Below are 13,479 nucleotides of genomic sequence, written 5' to 3'. Positions count from 1 at the left end.
CGCTTAGTTTAGGATATATGGCCAAAAGAAGTTTTTCATATAAAAATTTCAATTTTTTTAGGATTTGGTTGAATTTTTCGATTTTTTGAGGGTGGTCACGAATTATCGTCCTTTTCGCTCTAGGACGCTTAGTTTAGGAGATATGGCCAAAAGAAGTTTTTCATATAAAAATTTCAATTTTTTTAGGATTTGGGTGAATTCTTCAATTTTTTGAGGGTGGTCACGAATTATCGTCCTTTTCGCTCTAGGACGCTTAGTTTAGGAGGCTAAAAGAAGTTTTTCATATAAAAATTTTAATTTTTTTAGGATTTGGGTGAATTCTTCAATTTTTTGAGGGTGGTCACGAATTATCGTCCTTTTCGCTCTAGGACGCTTAGTTTAGGAGATATGGCTAAAAGAAGTTTTTCATATAAAAATTTCAATTTTTTTAGGATTTGGGTGGATTTTTCGATTTTTTGAGGGTGGTCACGAATTATCGTCCTTTTCGCTCTAGGACGCTTAGTTTAGGAGATATGGCCAAAAGAAGTTTTTCATATAAAAATTTCAATTTTTTTAGGATTTGGGTGAAATTTTCGATTTTTTGAGGGTGGTCACGAATTATCGTCCTTTTCGCTCTAGGACGCTTAGTTTAGGAGATATGGCCAAAAGAAGTTTTTCATATAAAAATTTAAATTTTTTTAGGATTTCGGTGAATTTTTCGATTTTTTGAGGGTGGTCACGAATTATCGTCCTTTTCGCTCTAGGACGCTTAGTTTAGGAGATATGGCCAAAAGAAGTTTTTCATATAAAAATTTCAATTTTTTTAGGATTTGGTTGAATTTTTCGATTTTTTGAGGGTGGTCACGAATTATCGTCCTTTTCGCTCTAGGACGCTTAGTTTAGGAGATATGGCCAAAAGAAGTTTTTCATATAAAAATTTCATTTCTTTAGGATTTGGGTGGATGTTTCGATTTTTTGAGGGTGGTCACGAATTATCGTCCTTTTCGCTCTAGGACGCTTAGTTTAGGAGATATGGCCAAAAGAAGTTTTTCATATAAAAATTTCAATTTTTTTAGGATTTGGTTGAATTTTTCGATTTTTTGAGGTAGGCCACGTTTATCGTCCTTTTCGCTCTAGGACGCTTAGTTTAGGAGATATGGCCAAAAGAAGTTTTTCATATAAAAATTTCAATTTTTTTAGAATTTGGTTGAATTTTTCGATTTTTTGAGGGTGGTCACGAATTATCGTCCTTTTCGCTCTAGGACGCTTAGTTTAGGAGATATGGCAATAAGAAGTTTTTCATATAAAAATTTCAATTTTTTTAGGATTTGGGTGGATTTTTCAATTTTTTGAGGGTGGTCACGACTTATCGTCCTTTTCGCTCTAGGACGCTTAGTTTAGGAGATATGGCCAAAAGAAGTTTTTCATATAAAAATTTCGATTTTTTAGGATTTGGGTGAATTTTTCAATTTTTTGAGGGTGGTCACGAATTATCGTCCTTTTCGCTCTAGGACGCTTAGTTTAGGAGATATGGCTAAAAGAAGTTTTTCATATAAAAATTTCAATTTTTTTAGGATTTGGTTGAATTTTTCGATTTTTTGAGGGTGGTCACGAATTATCGTCCTTTTCGCTCTAGGACGCTTAGTTTAGGAGATATGGCCAAAAGAAGTTTTTCATATAAAAATTTAAATTTTTTTAGGATTTGGTTGAATTTTTCGATTTTTTGAGGGTGGTCACGAATTATCGTCCTTTTCGCTCTAGGACGCTTAGTTTAGGAGATATGGCCAAAAGAAGTTTTTCATATAAAAATTTCAATTTTTTTAGGATTTGGGTGAAATTTTCGATTTTTTGAGGGTGGTCACGAATTATCGTCCTTTTCGCTCTAGGACGCTTAGTTTAGGAGATATGGCCAAAAGAAGTTTTTCATATAAAAATTTAAATTTTTTTAGGATTTGGTTGAATTTTTCGATTTTTTGAGGGTGGCCACGTTTATCGTCCTTTTCGCTCTAGGACGCTTAGTTTAGGAGATATGGCCAAAAGAAGTTTTTCATATAAAAATTTCAATTTTTTTAGGATTTGGTTGAATTTTTCGATTTTTTGAGGGTGGCCACGTTTATCGTCCTTTTCGCTCTAGGACGCTTAGTTTAGGATATATGGCCAAAAGAAGTTTTTCATATAAAAATTTCAATTTTTTTAGGATTTGGTTGAATTTTTCGATTTTTTGAGGGTGGTCACGAATTATCGTCCTTTTCGCTCTAGGACGCTTAGTTTAGGAGATATGGCCAAAAGAAGTTTTTCATATAAAAATTTCAATTTTTTTAGGATTTGGGTGAATTCTTCAATTTTTTGAGGGTGGTCACGAATTATCGTCCTTTTCGCTCTAGGACGCTTAGTTTAGGAGGCTAAAAGAAGTTTTTCATATAAAAATTTTAATTTTTTTAGGATTTGGGTGAATTCTTCAATTTTTTGAGGGTGGTCACGAATTATCGTCCTTTTCGCTCTAGGACGCTTAGTTTAGGAGATATGGCTAAAAGAAGTTTTTCATATAAAAATTTCAATTTTTTTAGGATTTGGGTGGATTTTTCGATTTTTTGAGGGTGGTCACGAATTATCGTCCTTTTCGCTCTAGGACGCTTAGTTTAGGAGATATGGCCAAAAGAAGTTTTTCATATAAAAATTTCAATTTTTTTAGGATTTGGGTGAAATTTTCGATTTTTTGAGGGTGGTCACGAATTATCGTCCTTTTCGCTCTAGGACGCTTAGTTTAGGAGATATGGCCAAAAGAAGTTTTTCATATAAAAATTTAAATTTTTTTAGGATTTGGTTGAATTTTTCGATTTTTTGAGGGTGGCCACGTTTATCGTCCTTTTCGCTCTAGGACGCTTAGTTTAGGAGATATGGCCAAAAGAAGTTTTTCATATAAAAATTTCAATTTTTTTAGGATTTGGTTGAATTTTTCGATTTTTTGAGGGTGGCCACGTTTATCGTCCTTTTCGCTCTAGGACGCTTAGTTTAGGATATATGGCCAAAAGAAGTTTTTCATATAAAAATTTCAATTTTTTTAGGATTTGGTTGAATTTTTCGATTTTTTGAGGGTGGTCACGAATTATCGTCCTTTTCGCTCTAGGACGCTTAGTTTAGGATATATGGCCAAAAGAAGTTTTTCATATAAAAATTTCAATTTTTTTAGGATTTGGTTGAATTTTTCGATTTTTTGAGGGTGGTCACGAATTATCGTCCTTTTCGCTCTAGGACGCTTAGTTTAGGAGATATGGCCAAAAGAAGTTTTTCATATAAAAATTTCAATTTTTTTAGGATTTGGGTGAATTCTTCAATTTTTTGAGGGTGGTCACGAATTATCGTCCTTTTCGCTCTAGGACGCTTAGTTTAGGAGGCTAAAAGAAGTTTTTCATATAAAAATTTTAATTTTTTTAGGATTTGGGTGAATTCTTCAATTTTTTGAGGGTGGTCACGAATTATCGTCCTTTTCGCTCTAGGACGCTTAGTTTAGGAGATATGGCTAAAAGAAGTTTTTCATATAAAAATTTCAATTTTTTTAGGATTTGGGTGGATTTTTCGATTTTTTGAGGGTGGTCACGAATTATCGTCCTTTTCGCTCTAGGACGCTTAGTTTAGGAGATATGGCCAAAAGAAGTTTTTCATATAAAAATTTCAATTTTTTTAGGATTTGGGTGGATTTTTCGATTTTTTGAGGGTGGTCACGAATTATCGTCCTTTTCGCTCTAGGACGCTTAGTTTAGGAGATATGGCCAAAAGAAGTTTTTCATATAAAAATTTCAATTTTTTTAGGATTTGGGTGAATTTTTCGATTTTTTGAGGGTGGTCACGAATTATCGTCCTTTTCGCTCTAGGACGCTTAGTTTAGGAGATATGGCCAAAAGAAGTTTTTCATATAAAAATTTCAATTTTTTTAGGATTTGGGTGGATTTTTCGATTTTTTGAGGGTGGTCACGAATTATCGTCCTTTTCGCTCTAGGACGCTTAGTTTAGGAGATATGGCCAAAAGAAGTTTTTCATATAAAAATTTCAATTTTTTTAGGATTTGGTTGAATTTTTCGATTTTTTGAGGGTGGTCACGTATTATCGTCCTTTTCGCTCTAGGACGCTTAGTTTAGGAGATATGGCCAAAAGAAGTTTTTCATATAAAAATTTCAATTGGGTGGATTTTTCGATTTTTTGAGGGTGGTCACGAATTATCGTCCTTTTCGCTCTAGGACGCTTAGTTTAGGAGATATGGCCAAAAGAAGTTTTTCATATAAAAATTTCATTTTTTTTAGAATTTGGTTGAATTTTACGATTTTTTGAGGGTGGTCACGAATTATCGTCCTTTTCGCTCTAGGACGCTTAGTTTAGGAGATATGGCCAAAAGAAGTTTTTCATATAAAAATTTCAATTTTTTTAGGATTTGGGTGGATTTTTCGATTTTTTGAGGGTGGTCACGTATTATCGTCCTTTTCGCTCTAGGACGCTTAGTTTAGGAGATATGGCCAAAAGAAGTTTTTCATATAAAAATTTAAATTTTTTTAGGATTTCGGTGAATTTTTCGATTTTTTGAGGGTGGTCACGAATTATCGTCCTTTTCGCTCTAGGACGCTTAGTTTAGGAGATATGGCCAAAAGAAGTTTTTCATATAAAAATTTCAATTTTTTTAGGATTTGGTTGAATTTTTCGATTTTTTGAGGGTGGTCACGAATTATCGTCCTTTTCGCTCTAGGACGCTTAGTTTAGGAGATATGGCCAAAAGAAGTTTTTCATATAAAAATGTCATTTCTTTAGGATTTGGGTGGATGTTTCGATTTTTTGAGGGTGGTCACGAATTATCGTCCTTTTCGCTCTAGGACGCTTAGTTTAGGAGATATGGCCAAAAGAAGTTTTTCATATAAAAATTTCAATTTTTTTAGGATTTGGTTGAATTTTTCGATTTTTTGAGGTAGGCCACGTTTATCGTCCTTTTCGCTCTAGGACGCTTAGTTTAGGAGATATGGCCAAAAGAAGTTTTTCATATAAAAATTTCAATTTTTTTAGAATTTGGTTGAATTTTTCGATTTTTTGAGGGTGGTCACGAATTATCGTCCTTTTCGCTCTAGGACGCTTAGTTTAGGAGATATGGCAATAAGAAGTTTTTCATATAAAAATTTCAATTTTTTTAGGATTTGGGTGGATTTTTCAATTTTTTGAGGGTGGTCACGACTTATCGTCCTTTTCGCTCTAGGACGCTTAGTTTAGGAGATATGGCCAAAAGAAGTTTTTCATATAAAAATTTCGATTTTTTAGGATTTGGGTGAATTTTTCAATTTTTTGAGGGTGGTCACGAATTATCGTCCTTTTCGCTCTAGGACGCTTAGTTTAGGAGATATGGCTAAAAGAAGTTTTTCATATAAAAATTTCAATTTTTTTAGGATTTGGTTGAATTTTTCGATTTTTTGAGGGTGGTCACGAATTATCGTCCTTTTCGCTCTAGGACGCTTAGTTTAGGAGATATGGCCAAAAGAAGTTTTTCATATAAAAATTTAAATTTTTTTAGGATTTGGTTGAATTTTTCGATTTTTTGAGGGTGGTCACGAATTATCGTCCTTTTCGCTCTAGGACGCTTAGTTTAGGAGATATGGCCAAAAGAAGTTTTTCATATAAAAATTTCAATTTTTTTAGGATTTGGGTGAAATTTTCGATTTTTTGAGGGTGGTCACGAATTATCGTCCTTTTCGCTCTAGGACGCTTAGTTTAGGAGATATGGCCAAAAGAAGTTTTTCATATAAAAATTTAAATTTTTTTAGGATTTGGTTGAATTTTTCGATTTTTTGAGGGTGGCCACGTTTATCGTCCTTTTCGCTCTAGGACGCTTAGTTTAGGAGATATGGCCAAAAGAAGTTTTTCATATAAAAATTTCAATTTTTTTAGGATTTGGTTGAATTTTTCGATTTTTTGAGGGTGGCCACGTTTATCGTCCTTTTCGCTCTAGGACGCTTAGTTTAGGATATATGGCCAAAAGAAGTTTTTCATATAAAAATTTCAATTTTTTTAGGATTTGGTTGAATTTTTCGATTTTTTGAGGGTGGTCACGAATTATCGTCCTTTTCGCTCTAGGACGCTTAGTTTAGGATATATGGCCAAAAGAAGTTTTTCATATAAAAATTTCAATTTTTTTAGGATTTGGTTGAATTTTTCGATTTTTTGAGGGTGGTCACGAATTATCGTCCTTTTCGCTCTAGGACGCTTAGTTTAGGAGATATGGCCAAAAGAAGTTTTTCATATAAAAATTTCATTTTTTTTAGGATTTGGGTGAATTCTTCAATTTTTTGAGGGTGGTCACGAATTATCGTCCTTTTCGCTCTAGGACGCTTAGTTTAGGAGGCTAAAAGAAGTTTTTCATATAAAAATTTTAATTTTTTTAGGATTTGGGTGAATTCTTCAATTTTTTGAGGGTGGTCACGAATTATCGTCCTTTTCGCTCTAGGACGCTTAGTTTAGGAGATATGGCTAAAAGAAGTTTTTCATATAAAAATTTCAATTTTTTTAGGATTTGGGTGGATTTTTCGATTTTTTGAGGGTGGTCACGAATTATCGTCCTTTTCGCTCTAGGACGCTTAGTTTAGGAGATATGGCCAAAAGAAGTTTTTCATATAAAAATTTCAATTTTTTTAGGATTTGGTTGAATTTTTCGATTTTTTGAGGGTGGTCACGAATTATCGTCCTTTTCGTTCTAGGACGCTTAGTTTAGGAGATATGGCCAAAAGAAGTTTTTCATATAAAAATTTCAATTTTTTTTAGGATTTGGGTGGATTTTTCGATTTATTGAGGGTGGTCACGAATTATCGTCCTTTTCGCTCTAGGACGCTTAGTTTAGGAGATATGGCCAAAAGAAGTTTTTCATATAAAAATTTCAATTTTGTTAGGATTTGGTTGAATTTTTCGATTTTTTGAGGGTGGTCACGAATTATCGTCCTTTTCGCGCTAGGACGCTTAGTTTAGGAGATATGGCCAAAAGAAGTTTTTCATATAAAAATTTCAATTTTTTTAGGATTTGGGTGGATTTTTCGATTTTTTGAGGGTGGTCACGAATTATCGTCCTTTTCGCTCTAGGACGCTTAGTTTAGGAGATATGGCCAAAAGAAGTTTTTCATATAAATTTTTCAATTTTTTTAGGATTTGGGTGGATTTTTCGATTTTTTGAGGGTGGTCACGAATTATCGTCCTTTTCGCTCTAGGACGCTTAGTTTAAAAGATACGGCCAAAAGAAGTTTTTCATATAAATTTTTCAATTTTGTTAGGATTTGGGTGGATTTTTCGATTTTTTGAGGGTGGTCACGAATTATCGTCCTTTTCGCTCTAGGACGCTTAGTTTAAGAGATATGGCCAAAAGAAGTTTTTCATATAAAAATTTCAATTTTTTTAGGATTTGGGTGGATTTTTCGATTTTTTGAGGGTGGTCACGAATTATCGTCCTTTTCGCTCTAGGACGCTTAGTTTAAGAGATATGGCCAAAAGAAGTTTTTCATATAAAAATTTAAATTTTTTTAGGATTTGGGTGGATTTTTCGATTTTTTGAGGGTGGTCACGAATTATCGTCCTTTTCGCTCTAGGACGCTTAGTTTAGGAGATATGACCAAAAGAAGTTTTTCATATAAAAATTTAAATTTTTTTAGGATTTGGGTGAATTCTTCAATTTTTTGAGGGTGGTCACGAATTATCGTCCTTTTCGCTCTAGGACGCTTAGTTTAGGAGATATGGCCAAAAGAAGTTTTTCATATAAAAATTTCATTTTTTTTAGAATTTGGTTGAATTTTACGATTTTTTGAGGGTGGTCACGAATTATCGTCCTTTTCGCTCTAGGACGCTTAGTTTAGGAGATATGGCCAAAAGAAGTTTTTCATATAAAAATTTCAATTTTTTTAGGATTTGGGTGGATTTTTCGATTTTTTGAGGGTGGTCACGTATTATCGTCCTTTTCGCTCTAGGACGCTTAGTTTAGGAGATATGGCCAAAAGAAGTTTTTCATATAAAAATTTAAATTTTTTTAGGATTTCGGTGAATTTTTCGATTTTTTGAGGGTGGTCACGAATTATCGTCCTTTTCGCTCTAGGACGCTTAGTTTAGGAGATATGGCCAAAAGAAGTTTTTCATATAAAAATTTCAATTTTTTTAGGATTTGGTTGAATTTTTCGATTTTTTGAGGGTGGTCACGAATTATCGTCCTTTTCGCTCTAGGACGCTTAGTTTAGGAGATATGGCCAAAAGAAGTTTTTCATATAAAAATTTCATTTCTTTAGGATTTGGGTGGATTTTTCGATTTTTTGAGGGTGGTCACGAATTATCGTCCTTTTCGCTCTAGGACGCTTAGTTTAGGAGATATGGCCAAAAGAAGTTTTTCATATAAAAATTTCAATTTTTTTAGGATTTGGTTGAATTTTTCGATTTTTTGAGGTAGGCCACGTTTATCGTCCTTTTCGCTCTAGGACGCTTAGTTTAGGAGATATGGCCAAAAGAAGTTTTTCATATAAAAATTTCAATTTTTTTAGAATTTGGTTGAATTTTTCGATTTTTTGAGGGTGGTCACGAATTATCGTCCTTTTCGCTCTAGGACGCTTAGTTTAGGAGGCTAAAAGAAGTTTTTCATATAAAAATTTTAATTTTTTTAGGATTTGGGTGAATTCTTCAATTTTTTGAGGGTGGTCACGAATTATCGTCCTTTTCGCTCTAGGACGCTTAGTTTAGGAGATATGGCCAAAAGAAGTTTTTCATATAAAAATTTCAATTTTTTTAGGATTTGGTTGAATTTTTCGATTTTTTGAGGGTGGTCACGAATTATCGTCCTTTTCGTTCTAGGACGCTTAGTTTAGGAGATATGGCCAAAAAAAGTTTTTCATATAAAAATTTCAATTTTTTTAGGATTTGGGTGGATTTTTCGATTTTTTGAGGGTGGTCACGAATTATCGTCCTTTTCGCTCTAGGACGCTTAGTTTAGGAGATATGGCCAAAAGAAGTTTTTCATATAAAAATTTCAATTTTTTTAGGATTTGGTTGAATTTTTCGATTTTTTGAGGGTGGTCACGAATTATCGTCCTTTTCGCGCTAGGACGCTTAGTTTATGGCCAAAAGAAGTTTTTCATATAAAAATTTCAATTTTTTTAGGATTTGGGTGGATTTTTTGAGGGTGGTCACGAATTATCGTCCTTTTCGCTCTAGGACGCTTAGTTTAGGAGATATGGCCAAAAGAAGTTTTTCATATAAAAATTTCAATTTTTTTAGGATTTGGGTGAAATTTTCGATTTTTTGAGGGTGGTCACGAATTATCGTCCTTTTCGCTCTAGGACGCTTAGTTTAGGAGATATGGCCAAAAGAAGTTTTTCATATAAAAATTTCAATTTTTTTAGGATTTGGTTGAATTTTTCGATTTTTTGAGGGTGGCCACGTTTATCGTCCTTTTCGCTCTAGGACGCTTAGTTTAGGAGATATGGCCAAAAGAAGTTTTTCATATAAAAATTTCAATTTTTTTAGGATTTGGTTGAATTTTTCGATTTTTTGAGGGTGGCCACGTTTATCGTCCTTTTCGCTCTAGGACGCTTAGTTTAGGATATATGGCCAAAAGAAGTTTTTCATATAAAAATTTCAATTTTTTTAGGATTTGGTTGAATTTTTCGATTTTTTGAGGGTGGTCACGAATTATCGTCCTTTTCGCTCTAGGACGCTTAGTTTAGGATATATGGCCAAAAGAAGTTTTTCATATAAAAATTTCAATTTTTTTAGGATTTGGTTGAATTTTTCGATTTTTTGAGGGTGGTCACGAATTATCGTCCTTTTCGCTCTAGGACGCTTAGTTTAGGAGATATGGCCAAAAGAAGTTTTTCATATAAAAATTTCAATTTTTTTAGGATTTGGGTGAATTCTTCAATTTTTTGAGGGTGGTCACGAATTATCGTCCTTTTCGCTCTAGGACGCTTAGTTTAGGAGGCTAAAAGAAGTTTTTCATATAAAAATTTTAATTTTTTTAGGATTTGGGTGAATTCTTCAATTTTTTGAGGGTGGTCACGAATTATCGTCCTTTTCGCTCTAGGACGCTTAGTTTAGGAGATATGGCTAAAAGAAGTTTTTCATATAAAAATTTCAATTTTTTTAGGATTTGGGTGGATTTTTCGATTTTTTGAGGGTGGTCACGAATTATCGTCCTTTTCGCTCTAGGACGCTTAGTTTAGGAGATATGGCCAAAAGAAGTTTTTCATATAAAAATTTCAATTTTTTTAGGATTTGGGTGGATTTTTCGATTTTTTGAGGGTGGTCACGAATTATCGTCCTTTTCGCTCTAGGACGCTTAGTTTAGGATATATGGCCAAAAGAAGTTTTTCATATAAAAATTTCAATTTTTTTAGGATTTGGTTGAATTTTTCGATTTTTTGAGGGTGGTCACGAATTATCGTCCTTTTCGCTCTAGGACGCTTAGTTTAGGATATATGGCCAAAAGAAGTTTTTCATATAAAAATTTCAATTTTTTTAGGATTTGGTTGAATTTTTCGATTTTTTGAGGGTGGTCACGAATTATCGTCCTTTTCGCTCTAGGACGCTTAGTTTAGGAGATATGGCCAAAAGAAGTTTTTCATATAAAAATTTCAATTTTTTTAGGATTTGGGTGAATTCTTCAATTTTTTGAGGGTGGTCACGAATTATCGTCCTTTTCGCTCTAGGACGCTTAGTTTAGGAGGCTAAAAGAAGTTTTTCATATAAAAATTTTAATTTTTTTAGGATTTGGGTGAATTCTTCAATTTTTTGAGGGTGGTCACGAATTATCGTCCTTTTCGCTCTAGGACGCTTAGTTTAGGAGATATGGCTAAAAGAAGTTTTTCATATAAAAATTTCAATTTTTTTAGGATTTGGGTGGATTTTTCGATTTTTTGAGGGTGGTCACGAATTATCGTCCTTTTCGCTCTAGGACGCTTAGTTTAGGAGATATGGCCAAAAGAAGTTTTTCATATAAATTTTTCAATTTTTTTAGGATTTGGGTGGATTTTTCGATTTTTTGAGGGTGGTCACGAATTATCGTCCTTTTCGCTCTAGGACGCTTAGTTTAAAAGATATGGCCAAAAGAAGTTTTTCATATAAATTTTTCAATTTTTTTAGGATTTGGGTGGATTTTTCGATTTTTTGAGGGTGGTCACGAATTATCGTCCTTTTCGCTCTAGGACGCTTAGTTTAAGAGATATGGCCAAAAGAAGTTTTTCATATAAAAATTTCAATTTTTTTAGGATTTGGGTGGATTTTTCGATTTTTTGAGGGTGGTCACGAATTATCGTCCTTTTCGCTCTAGGACGCTTAGTTTAGGAGATATGGCCAAAAGAAGTGTTTCATATAAAAATTTCAATTTTTTTAGGATTTGGTTGAATTTTTCGATTTTTTGAGGGTGGTCACGAATTATCGTCCTTTTCGCTCTAGGACGCTTAGTTTAGGAGATATGGCCAAAAGAAGTTTTTCATATAAAAATTTCAATTTTTTTAGGATTTGGGTGGATTTTTCGATTTTTTGAGGGTGGTCACGAATTATCGTCCTTTTCGCTCTAGGACGCTTAGTTTAAGAGATATGGCCAAAAGAAGTTTTTCATATAAAAATTTAAATTTTTTTAGGATTTGGGTGGATTTTTCGATTTTTTGAGGGTGGTCACAAATTATCGTCCTTTTCGCTCTAGGACGCTTAGTTTAGGAGATATGACCAAAAGAAGTTTTTCATATAAAAATTTAAATTTTTTTAGGATTTGGGTGGATTTTTCGATTTTTTGAGGGTGGTCACGAATTATCGTCCTTTTCGCTCTAGGACGCTTAGTTTAGGAGATATGGCCAAAAGAAGTTTTTCATATGAATTTTTCAATTTTTTTAGGATTTGGGTGGATTTTTCGATTTTTTGAGGGTGGTCACGAATTATCGTCCTTTTCGCTCTAGGACGCTTAGTTTAGGAGATATGGCCAAAAGAAGTTTTTCATATAAAAATTTCAATTTTTTTAGGATTTGGGTGAAATTTTCGATTTTTTGAGGGTGGTCACGAATTATCGTCCTTTTCGCTCTAGGACGCTTAGTTTAGGAGATATGGCCAAAAGAAGTTTTTCATATAAAAATTTCAATTTTTTTAGGATTTGGGTGAATTTTTCGATTTTTTGAGGGTGGTCACGAATTATCGTCCTTTTCGCTCTAGGACGCTTAGTTTAGGAGATATGGCCAAAAGAAGTTTTTCATATAAAAATTTCAATTTTTTTAGGATTTGGTTGAATTTTTCGATTTTTTGAGGGTGGCCACGTTTATCGTCCTTTTCGCTCTAGGACGCTTAGTTTAGGAGATATGGCCAAAAGAAGTTTTTCATATAAAAATTTCAATTTTTTTAGAATTTGGTTGAATTTTTCGATTTTTTGAGGGTGGTCACGAATTATCGTCCTTTTCGCTCTAGGACGGTTAGTTTAGGAGATATGGCAATAAGAAGTTTTTCATATAAAAATTTCAATTTTTTTAGGATTTGGGTGGATTTTTCAATTTTTTGAGGGTGGTCACGAATTATCGTCCTTTTCGCTCTAGGACGCTTAGTTTAGGAGATATGGCTAAAAGAAGTTTTTCATATAAAAATTTCAATTTTTTTAGGATTTGGTTGAATTTTTCGATTTTTTGAGGGTGGTCACGAATTATCGTCCTTTTCGCTCTAGGACGCTTAGTTTAGGAGATATGGCCAAAAGAAGTTTTTCATATAAAAATTTAAATTTTTTTAGGATTTGGTTGAATTTTTCGATTTTTTGAGGGTGGTCACGAATTATCGTCCTTTTCGCTCTAGGACGCTTAGTTTAGGAGATATGGCCAAAAGAAGTTTTTCATATAAAAATTTCAATTTTTTTAGGATTTGGGTGGATTTTTCGATTTTTTGAGGGTGGTCACGAATTATCGTCCTTTTCGCTCTAGGACGCTTAGTTTAGGAGATATGGCCAAAAGAAGTTTTTCATATAAATTTTTCAATTTTTTTAGGATTTGGGTGGATTTTTCGATTTTTTGAGGGTAGTCACGAATTATCGTCCTTTTCGCTCTAGGACTCTTAGTTTAGGAGATATGGCCAAAAGAAGTTTTTCATATAAATTTTTCAATTTTTTTAGGATTTGGGTGGATTTTTCGATTTTTTGAGGGTGGTCACGAATTATCGTCCTTTTCGCTCTAGGACGCTTAGTTTAGGAGATATGGCCAAAAGAAGTTTTTCATATAAAAATTTCAATTTTTTTAGGATTTGGGTGGATTTTTCGATTTTTTGAGGGTGGTCACGAATTATCGTCCTTTTCGCTCTAGGACGCTTAGTTTAGGAGATATGGCCAAAAGAAGTTTTTCATATAAAAATTTCAATTTTTTTAGGATTTGGGTGAATTTTTCGATTTTTTGAGGGTGGTCACGATTTATCGTCCTTTTCGCTCTAGGACGCTTAGTTTAGGAGATATGGCCAAAAGAAGTTTTTCATATAAAAATTTCAATTTTT

Source organism: Haematobia irritans, chromosome 3 (genome assembly GCF_050003625.1).
Source record: "Haematobia irritans isolate KBUSLIRL chromosome 3, ASM5000362v1, whole genome shotgun sequence".
Taxonomy (NCBI): domain Eukaryota; kingdom Metazoa; phylum Arthropoda; class Insecta; order Diptera; family Muscidae; genus Haematobia; species Haematobia irritans.
The sequence above is the reverse complement of the archived record's forward strand: the minus strand, read 5'-3'. Positions refer to the sequence as shown.